This window comes from Centrocercus urophasianus, unplaced genomic scaffold (genome assembly GCF_019232065.1).
Source record: "Centrocercus urophasianus isolate 14NV4802_14NV808 unplaced genomic scaffold, USGS_Curo_1.0 seq_16, whole genome shotgun sequence".
Classification (NCBI taxonomy): domain Eukaryota; kingdom Metazoa; phylum Chordata; class Aves; order Galliformes; family Phasianidae; genus Centrocercus; species Centrocercus urophasianus.
This window is the reverse complement of record NW_024884711.1, coordinates 25303884-25314289: the sequence shown is the minus strand read 5'-3', so window position 1 is coordinate 25314289 and position 10406 is coordinate 25303884. Positions and strand designations below refer to the sequence as shown.

At 38.2% G+C, this 10406-nt stretch overlaps 1 protein-coding gene across 1 annotated transcript in view; it reads right to left on the bottom strand.

The window, feature by feature from the left end:
- Positions 1-1595, bottom strand: part of SAMD9L (sterile alpha motif domain containing 9 like) — a 9512-nt gene extending 7917 nt beyond the window's left edge. The window contains exons 1-2 of the mRNA XM_042817447.1: positions 1490-1595; positions 1201-1300 (exon numbers count right to left, since the gene is read on the bottom strand). The gene's annotated coding sequence lies outside the window, so the exon portion shown is untranslated. The remainder of the gene's footprint in view (positions 1-1200; positions 1301-1489) is intronic.
- Between the last annotated feature and the right edge of the window lie 8811 nt (positions 1596-10406).

Genomic DNA, 10406 nt, shown 5'->3' with positions numbered 1-10406 from the left:
GGGAAGGGAAGGGAAGGGAAGGGAAAAAAAAGTGACCGATTTTACTTTATACTTTCAGTTATAATTTTTTTTTCTGAAATATTTAGTTTTTTATGAAATTACAGTCAGGTACAGTCATTGCACTGGTGGTAATATTCCACTCCATGTACTTCTCTTGTTGGTAGTGGATTGTTCTTAAGAAAAATAACTTCCTAAATACTTTTCTAGTGAAGAAATTTTATTTTCTACCATTCTAGCAAAATTTGTTCTTCAATCTATTATATGATTTCCTAAATCATATACTTTAATAAGAAGTTTTATGTTACGGTTTATTACAGCTTGTGCTGGAATATTGTTGTTTTCATAGCTTTGGTCTCCTGATTTAACTAATGAACTGTCAGGGCAGAAGGAAAAGTGGGGAGCAGGCTGGGGAAACCTGCAGTTGTCTTTGCTCTTAAGGGGCTCTTCCCTTTGTTCTCAGGAAAAGAAGGAAAACTAGTTTCTAGTTCTTCAAAATGACATTGAATTTAGGAGTGCAGATGAAGATGAACTCAGTTTCTATGTCCAAATGAAGCTTGCTATCATATATAGTAGGAACTCCACCCAGAGTGTCTGAAAGCTGAGAAATGAAACTGAAACCAAAGTACTTCTCCAACTCGGAGACTGTATTCAGCCCAGCAGTATTGTTGTGTCCAGCCATTAGTTCCTTACAATTATAAAAGTATGATTTTGAATTCCACCAAACTTAAAGTTGGTAATGGAGGCATGGTGCATGCCTAACATTGAAACAAATAGGTTTATGTCCTTTTTAATAGTCACTCTATGTTTTAGAGTTTGGAATAACCCCTAATGAAAGAAAGCTCTAGAATGGGATACCTTCATTTCCCGGTTTTGATGCAGTGTTTCTAGATTTCATGTTACTGGCTAGTTAATGATTCTGACTCACTAAAATATTTTAAAGACACCTTTTTCCAGCACAGTGTCACTCTTCAATATTATTGCTGCAGAATACCTTCTTTGAGGACATTTTCCCTGGGATTAATTCAGCGTAATCTCCTAAAGCTAGTTTTCATGTGCAAAAATTTAACAGAAGATCTGGAAGAGTTTATTTCAGTAGATTATAGATCACTTAATGTACAAAACAAATGCATCAGAAACATGAAATGGTATCAGACTAAGCCATCAGTTCTTCATAAGATATTCCAATATGCATGTACTTACTGTAACTTCTCTTCTGCAGTTTTCTTTCTACAGTTGTCCAGTAAGTGTATTTTGCTCAAGCAGGAAACCACAACATCTAAAATTCGTCTGAATTACTCTTCTAAATTAAAGAACAAAAACAAAACAAACAAAAAATTTAAAATCAGTTCATAAACTTCTAACAGAAGTCTGAGGTCAGGAATAGTAGGAAGGAAAGAAAGAGCATAGATCAATTGGTTCAGTGGCAAAAACACATCTCTGGAGAAGAGGGATATCAGTGCTTTCTACAGAATATTTTATTATTCCTTACCTTTTCCTTACATGCTTCTGGTTTATCCTTCCATGGGTATGTCTGACATGCTGCAGACTGGGCAAGTTAGAAGCTGGGTGTTGCAGAGAGGCAGAAGGAAGTAGGTGCAGGGTGTCTGGGAGGTTCAACTTATCTCCTCCCCTTTTGCTTTCTCTTTTACAAAGCAGGATTGCTTCTGTGTTTCTTCTGTTTTGGGAAAACACTGTAGTTCCTTTTGGAATAAAGAATTCTAATCTAGGATGCCTTTATTAAAACACTTATACTGTACTATCTTGAGGTATTATCCAGAAAACTGTGAAGTTGCAAAACATGGAGTAATTTAATGAATATATTCACATTCTTAAACAAGTAGAAAACTGGGATGAGGAGAAAAGAAGGAAAATAATATACAAAATGATTTTTGGAAATGTGAATATTCTACATTGTAGGCACTTCTGAAGAATCAGTCATGGAATCAACAGAATCACAGAATGGGCAAGGGTTGGAAGGGACCTCAAGGATCATGAATCTCCAACCCCCCAGCGACATGCAGGACCACCAACCTCCCCATTTAATTCTAGACCAGGCTGCCCAGGGCCCCATCCAATCCGGCCTTGAACACTTCCAGGGATGGGGCATCCACAGCCTCTCTGGGCAGCCTGTTCCAGCACCTCACCACTCTCTCTGTGAAGAATTTCCACCTGACATCCAACCTAAATCTCCCCTCCCTCAACTTAAAACCATTTCCCCTTGTCCTGCAGTTATCTACCATTTCAAAGAGTTGATTCTCCTCAGGTCTGTAGTCTCCGTTTAGGTATTGAAAGGCTGCAATGAGGTCACCCTGCAGCCTTCTTTTCTCCAGGCTGAACAAGCCCAGCTCCCTCAGCCATCAAATTATCTCATTAACTATCTGTAATTGGTATTCCTATTATGGTCTTGAAGTGTCCTGGGGCTTTTAGCATGCAGAAGTGAATCTGGACACCTGCACTTTCTGTTGTGGTTACCTGAGTTGCGAGTGTGGTGCTTATGGATCTCCTTCAGTGCCCCTTCTAGCAAAGAATGGGTTCAGGGGAAGCAAATTTAAGAGAGCAAATAAAACATAAATCTAGTAGGATATTTAACCTTGTGAAACCAATGCATCAGTCTGGCTTGATGGAAGTGGTTGAATTTTTGATGACTTCCCAAAGTGTTTGTCAGAGATTTTGATGATATTTTGCTCTTCCTCTACTTCATCCTTGATAACAGTTGCTCACAAATGTATGTAATGCCAAGAAGTGATGACATGAATCATGCATGATCATGAAATGGTTATTTCTCTCTAGTAAGAGAGGGCTTATAAAAGTCTAGTAAAGAGATATGATTAAATTTTTTAGGTGAATGTCTGCAACTCTATACATTGCATTTGAAAATTTGCAGGTAATGTATTTATGTCAGTTGAAAATGGAGATGCAAATATAACAATTTTTTTTTTTTTTTTTTTGTGATCTTGAAACTTATTCTCAAATTCCTTTATCAAGACAGAAGGCTAAGCTGCGTATGTTTTGCTTTTCATGGGATTGTGTTCAGCCAATAATCAAAATGCATAAAATTGTTTGCCATAACTTGAGCTTGCCATAATTTGTTTCATTTTGAGTACTGATATGGTTTGAAAGATAATACAGATAAGTTGATTTTCACCTTGCAGTCACATGTTTATCTCATTTAAATCCACCAAATATACGTGAGCCATTTTTAATCTTCATGCTCTAGCAGAGATTTTCCTTTTGATTCCATAAATGCATTAATTTCATTTTGAAAATTATAAATCATTTTAGCATTTCACTCTGACTTATCCACCTCACTTCAGAAAAGTACATGATGCCCTCATTAATCAGCATCCATACTTTTAAGGAACTCCTGGAATCAGCACTGAATAATTCACCTGGGCTTTATGAAATTCACAGCTTTGATGATGATTTGCACAACATTATCCATTTTTGAAGCTTTCACACAAAACTTTTGCTTTCACCAAAAACTTTTGGTGATAGTTCACGAAACATGAGCTGCTGGTGGCAGTTGCCTTATCTTCCATTCATTTTATGTCTTTTTACCAACCGTTGCTGAGGTGCCATGTGTAGTTATACCACACAGTGACAGAGGTTAAAGAAAATTGCTTTAATGTACTTTTTACTGCTTTGTTCAAATCGAGAGATTTGGTTGTGTCTTTTAATAGCACCAATGAAGAGATTTCTTCAGTGACATTATGTTTGTTATTATTATGTATTTCTAATGAAAATGGCAAGTTGAGTCTGATCTGTAGCATCGGTACTTTCATCTATCAGCAAAGCATAAAATTTGAAATTAGCATCTTTGCTCCCCAAAGTTCCTTTGATAGTTTCCTATTTCCTCAAGTTGCCTGTCTATAGTCTGGTGAGACAAACTGATTTTAGAAAAATCCATTTTTTTAATCGGTATTCTTCTGCCACACTTTCCATTTGCTTAATAAACTCACCATCAGAATATTGCTTTGATTTTTTTGCTGTCAGATTTGCTATCACACAACTAACTTTTGTAACAGTGCATTTAAGTTTTACCTTCTTTTAAAAAATTGTTAAGACGACACTGTTTTTCAGTTCTACTATTTTGTCCTTACAAAACATTCCTTGATATACATCACATTTGGCAGCACGTTTCAGCTTGTAGTACCTTTTCAAATTGCAGTCTTTGAAAGCTGGCATAATTTCCTCGTACATTAAGCATAGTGTCATATTATTGGTCTTGACAAAAAAGTCCTCTGACCACTTTTTGTTGAACACTCTTCTTTCACCCACAATTTTTCTTTTTCGGGGTTCTGTTTTCTTTTGAGAAGCCAGTAGATGAGTTGAAATATTATTATGGTAATCACTTTGTTTTATTCACCGTAACACACTCTTGGGGCAGGTGCAGGAGGTGAAGCTAGCACTGCCCTACACCTTCCCCACGTCTTTGTTTCAGCTGAGACAGCAGGTGGTTTGGTTGTTGCTGTGAGATGGGTGTGTTCCCAGGGCTGCCATGAAGGCCATGGATGGCCGCAGGATGGGCTGCTTGTGACCCATGGGCTGAGGTTCAATGTGCCTGGTATCAACCATCAACCATAGTTCTTGGTTTATCAGCCGGCAGAACTGATGTTTGGAGTGCCATTCACCCCACGCTTACTTAGCTGCAGCCTCTACCTATGCTGGCAGGCAGTTGGAGAGCGGTGATGATCTGTGTGATTGAGCTCTGTAGCATTTTCGTGTAGATACACCCTGCTATGCCTTCAACTTGTGCAAACGTGGCCTAATTAGCCAGCTTCAGTGCTGGTAGCAGTACAGACAGGCAGCAAGGACCCTTGGGGGCTGGACCCCAGCATGTGTTCTCAGGCTGCCCTGAGGTGTGTGGCCAGCACTGAACAGCAGGGCCTACCTTGTGTGCCTGGGGAACAGAGGGCTGGAGGAAGCCAAGCTATCAGGTGTGTTGAGAACAAACCTACCAAACTCTGACCGCTAGGATCCAAGCTATTCGATCTATTAGAAGCAGACATCTTCCTCCACTCCTTCTGTATAGTGCCCATTTTCCTAGATCCTATTTATTATTATCTAACTTGAGTTTTCTGAGTAGGTCCCTCCTTTTCCTCCTTTTACTGAAAAGAAAAAAATAATCACAGTCTCTATTTCTGTTGAACATTTCCTGCATACCAAAAGACTTACTTTTATTGGTATCTTCCCACCAAGATGAAACAATTCTTAGTCTTCCCTGTCTGATCAAATTTTCTAAACCAAATGATTTAGAATTCTCATTTATATTGTTTCTCAAAGTCTTACTTCATTTGGCTGTATATTTCAGGCACACCTGAAAAGAATGTTAAATGGAATGTAGTTTTCTAACTGTCCTGGCTTGATGTTTAGAATAGTGACCTACAATAAGTGAATATACTTGTAATATTGGATATTTCTATATAAAACATGGATGGGACCAAGCATAACAGACTTAATGGACTTGGAAAGTGCTTCAAAGACAGATTCAGAATTGAATATGACTTGAAAAATATCAAAAGTCAGCAAGGTGAAGTCAAAGAGGAGAGTGGAGTTGTAAGGAAGATACACAGATGACTCCCAACACAGTTCTGTTGTTTTCTCAGGTGAGCTTTTGTGTCGCCTTAGCAGAACAACTTTATTCATTTCTTATGAAGAAAAAAAAAAGCAATACAGAAAGTAATTTTTAGAACTGCATATATCATGATGAAGATCTGTGTTGACATTACAAAATACATTTCTAAACGTGATTTTATTTTTGGTCAGTGTGCTGTTGCACGAGGTGTGCTAGTTTAGAAGGCCTGCCCTAATATCTCTGTATTAAGGTCTGTATGAATTTTCAGGCCCACTGTGACCAACAGCTTTGTCCTTTGCCCTGGAAAGCAGAGCATAGCCTGGAGAGATGTATGTGTGTTATCTTTTTAGGTGGAGCAGGATTTCCATCAACACGCTGGTGTTTGCATTGCATGTGTAACTGAACCCTGATGTAAACTTTGTCTTGCACGGGATCCTTAGATGTTTAATCTTTTGTTTGTCTTCTAGGCTCCTTGTCTATTGTTTATATACCACAGATTTTAATGAAAGAATGATCTTTTTTAATTATTATTATTTGGGTTTTCTTCCTAATTGTCTTATAACAAGCACAGGAAAAATTCCCCTTTCCATTCCAAGGGTGCATCAGTTGTGTTCCTTATGATGTGATCCTTTTGTATCAATTGGCAAAGTGTTCAGAAATATTTGCTGCAGTTCTTTTCTCTCTAGAAAAGCTTTGCAGCCCTACAGAAATGAAGTGAGGGAGGAGGGCTTCAACTCTGCAGGAATGTACCCACAGCAGACTTATTGAGAACAACCTGTTGAAGAAACATTTTTGCATAGCCTGTCATGGATTTAAAATTTTCAGCCTACAATAAAAATTGCAGCCTGCACTTGGATGTTTTTAATCATTGTGTATGAACAGCATTCTGCATTTTTTTTTTCATTTTTGAATAGAGAATTCAATGACATTCTATTATAGTGGCATTATAAAAAGAAGTTTGGTTTGCTGCAAAAATATTCTCATCACAGCCATTTACTTACATAGGAAGTAGCTGTTTTAAGTTAGGAAACCTCTTGTAGGAGGCAGAAGAATGAGTGCCCAGTTACACACTGTATTACCTCAAATGCAGAAGTCACCTGGGACGTGTCCAATTTCCACATCTGTCAGAACAAGTTAGTGTTTACTGGTATCATCTCCCTTTCCTTTCTCCTGCTCTCTGTCCCAAGCACTTGCCCAGAACCTCCTGCCATCTCCTGTGGGGAACTATTGCCATCCAGCTCCCAGAAAGCTGTATGATACAGATGTGTCTGTAGCAGTGTGGTGACAGATTTCCAAAAAAATTATGCTGAAGAAAGGCCAGAGGAAATATGATAGCCTTTCATTGCATTAAGGCAAAAAAGAAGAAAGAAAAGCTACAGAAAATAAATGTTAAAAAGTGCCTTTTAACCCACTATTACAAAGCGATAGCCTCTTCCTATTCATGGTTCAGGTGATAATTACTTACCTTGCCTTGGTTAAGGAATTGTAAGCACATACACAGTACTGTGCTTGTATTTTGTCTTTGTATTAGTGTAGCTGAAGAAATGAGTCCTCTGTTTTTGTCAAGGGAGTGGTTAATGAAAGTATGCAGACTATTAACATTAACATGAAGTCATTTTGTTATAACTGCTTGTGTCATTTTTGCTGAGAGCTATCTTTGCTCCCCACCATCTCCCTGTCCATGTTCGCAGAGTCACTGCACAGTTGAGGCTGGAGGGTACCTATGCTCAGAGCCTGATAGAAACTGTATCCAGTTGAGTTTCAGATATCTCTAAGGATGGAGAATTATTGGAATTTGAAACATCTCCATAGCCTCCCTGGGCAGCTTGTTCATGCGTGTCTACCTCGTCCTGTCACTGGGCACCACGGACAAGTGCCCGACTGTTGTCTTTGTGCTCCCACTGGATACTTATAAGCACTGATAATATCCTCTCTAGCTTTCTCTTCTCCAGAATGAACAATCCCAGTTCTCTCCTCATCAGATGCTTCTTCTTAATCTTTGTGGCCTCTGCTGAATTGGCTCCAGGATGTCCATATTACACTTGTACTGGGGAGCTCAGAACTGGGCCCAGCACTCCAGGTGTGAATCAACAGTGCTGGCTAGAAGGGAGGTGTCACCTCCTTTGATCTGCTGGCAACACACTAGATAAGCAGGCCAGGATACCTTTAGCCTGCTAAATGGCTTGTAGAATATTAGCTTGTTGCCCTTTAAGAGAAGATTAATGCTTCAAAGCCAAAACAATATGTCAGATCTGAGCATTCTTGTATTAGTAGTTGTGAAAGCCCAAAGTAGCATTCTATAATATTCTTACGAATCATCTTGAAGCTATGTAATACCTGAGTAAGAAAAGAAAAAGTGCTACACACCACTTTGTGGTTAGGTACAAAAGGCTAGAGCTGCTTTGGCTGCTGTTGCTGCTCCTGTAGTCTCCTTCTTCCCCTCTGAGCTCAGACCCATCACCCTACTTCTGCAAAGAAAGCCCTTCTTCATGCTCATCAGTGGACAAATGAACGTATGGTAAACATGGATTAGGGAAGTGCTTATAAAAATGCAGATTATTTTCTAAAATGTGGATCCTTTAGATAACCCCTTACAGCTTCTCTTAAAGGGTGAGCATACTGTATGCTTCTCATTACTAATCCTAATGATTTGCTTCCAAATTAGTTGTTACTAAATTACTTTTTTTTAATTATCATTTTTATGTCTGAAGACTATTCTGATTCATCATTCCTCTTTTGCACAGCTGACGCTAACTGAAGCTTCCTAATAGCTGACCCTATGTAAATAATATGGAATTTTCCTGTAGGACTCAGACACCTGCTAAAAAGATCTTTGGGAGAAAGATTGCTGGATTTGGAAAGGGGCTTGTGGCACCTTGTCTGTATAAAGAGTAAGATGTATTTCGTTTGCCCTGGAGGAGTAGAATTGTAATGTATATATAGCCTATATGAGACAATACATTCTGTAGCTTTCAGAAATTATCTAAATATTGCTTGCTCTTCTACTCAATGAAAACCAGACTTTTTGGCAGCAAATAGAGAACCACTTCAAGTGCAAAGGAAATAAAATTTAATAAGAACACATTACTTCGAATAATATACATATGTACATTTTTGTACTATAACTGCCTTGCAGATCAGTTTCTAAGATGGTAGATTAAAAGATACTGTTGCATTGAAAGAGTTAAAAGAATGATTTTAAACTTCAAATGTCTATTGCAATCTGACAAATTGCATCTATTACTTCTCATGGAGACCTTCTCTTGTAAAAATCTGCTCCAATGAATAACCCATACACGGTTGCTTTTGTTGTTGTTGTTGTTGCATTTTTTCTTTTCATTAAAAAAAAAAAAAATGTATGGGAGACATTGTGGTCTTGATTCCTTGGTGTCCTTCCCTCCCATCATTATAGTGAAATGCACAGGCTTGCATACCGCAATTTTTAAGCTGTCCATTTGCTTTCTTGTAGCCGTGAACAAGGAAAAAAAAAGTAAAAGTGAAAAACAAGACATATTCTTCAAGAAAATACCAATTAAAAAGCACCCAAAGTCTGAAGATAAGCTGGCGTAAGCCTTTGCCATTTTAGAGTGGTTACATTTCCTTTCAGTAAGGAAGGTCAGTTTTGTATTTTCAGATGCTTTGGTTTCCTGTTCTGTGCCTTCATATACATCTAGGAAAGAACAGACATGATAATGGTTGTCCACAATGCCTTCCTTATTTATTTTTATTGAAAAATACTGTTGCAAACATATACCGAAAGCAGCAGTTATAAGCACAAAAGGAGAACAGTTCTTTAGCATGAATGAGGGTATACTTGGCTGAATTTTTACTGTGAACATTAAACAATCTCTAGTTTTGAAAGGTAAGACCAGTGGCAAAACATGTCTGAGTTACAAATAAATTATGCCATCAGTGCTAATACAGCACAGCACATTGCTGCTTTCTTGGTACAAATATTTTGAGTTCTTCACGTATTTTCAGCAGTAATGCACTCAGCACCTGCTAAAGAGTCACAGGAATGCGAATTGTCAGTGCTTACGTACAAGAACTGGTTAAACTTGCTCGATGGCTTTTGCAGCCATTTTATGATCTCTTTCATATGTGTCATGGGTTGGCAATATGTGGAATGTTTGTTGTCCAGTTTGTCACTACTGATATCTAGTTTAGAATATGTGCAGGAGTGCGTTTAATGCAATTACTGAATATGCTGCTGCCACATAACTTCCTGTGACTGTCTCTCCCAGAAATAGAGCTCGGCAGTTTCCTCACAAACATATCTCATGTTTCCACTTCAATTCTTGGGAGAGAGGGGGCAAACCTGCAAAATAATGTTCCATGTAGCAACTAATATCACTATAAAACCCAAAAGTGCCAATCCAGCTATTGGCCCAGGTCACTTTTTTTTTTAACAGCAATTAGATATTGAATCCCTTAGTTCAAACCAAGGGGAGTTTAAGTATTTAATTACTTTTCAGCAGCACTCTTGTATTTTAAGACCTGCGGCACAGTTAAACATCTTACAGTTAATTAGTGCTTAGAGGCATAGATGCATGTGTGTGTCTGAATGAAAAAGATGACAAAAGTGTAAGGAAAACTGTTAGGAAAAAGTGATTCCCAGAGCGCTCTGCCAACACTGTCACTGGGATTTCTATAGCAAGAGATAGAGCATCAGCTGACAGTGCAGACATCAGGTTCATAGAGAGGATTTGGACCATTTTCAGGCTGAAAATCTAGGCATTAAATTATGAAACCACATTTTTTACCTATTTTTCCATGATTTTAATTTTAGTAAAATTATGAAATGACAGCAGTCCCCGTTAAGACTACTGAG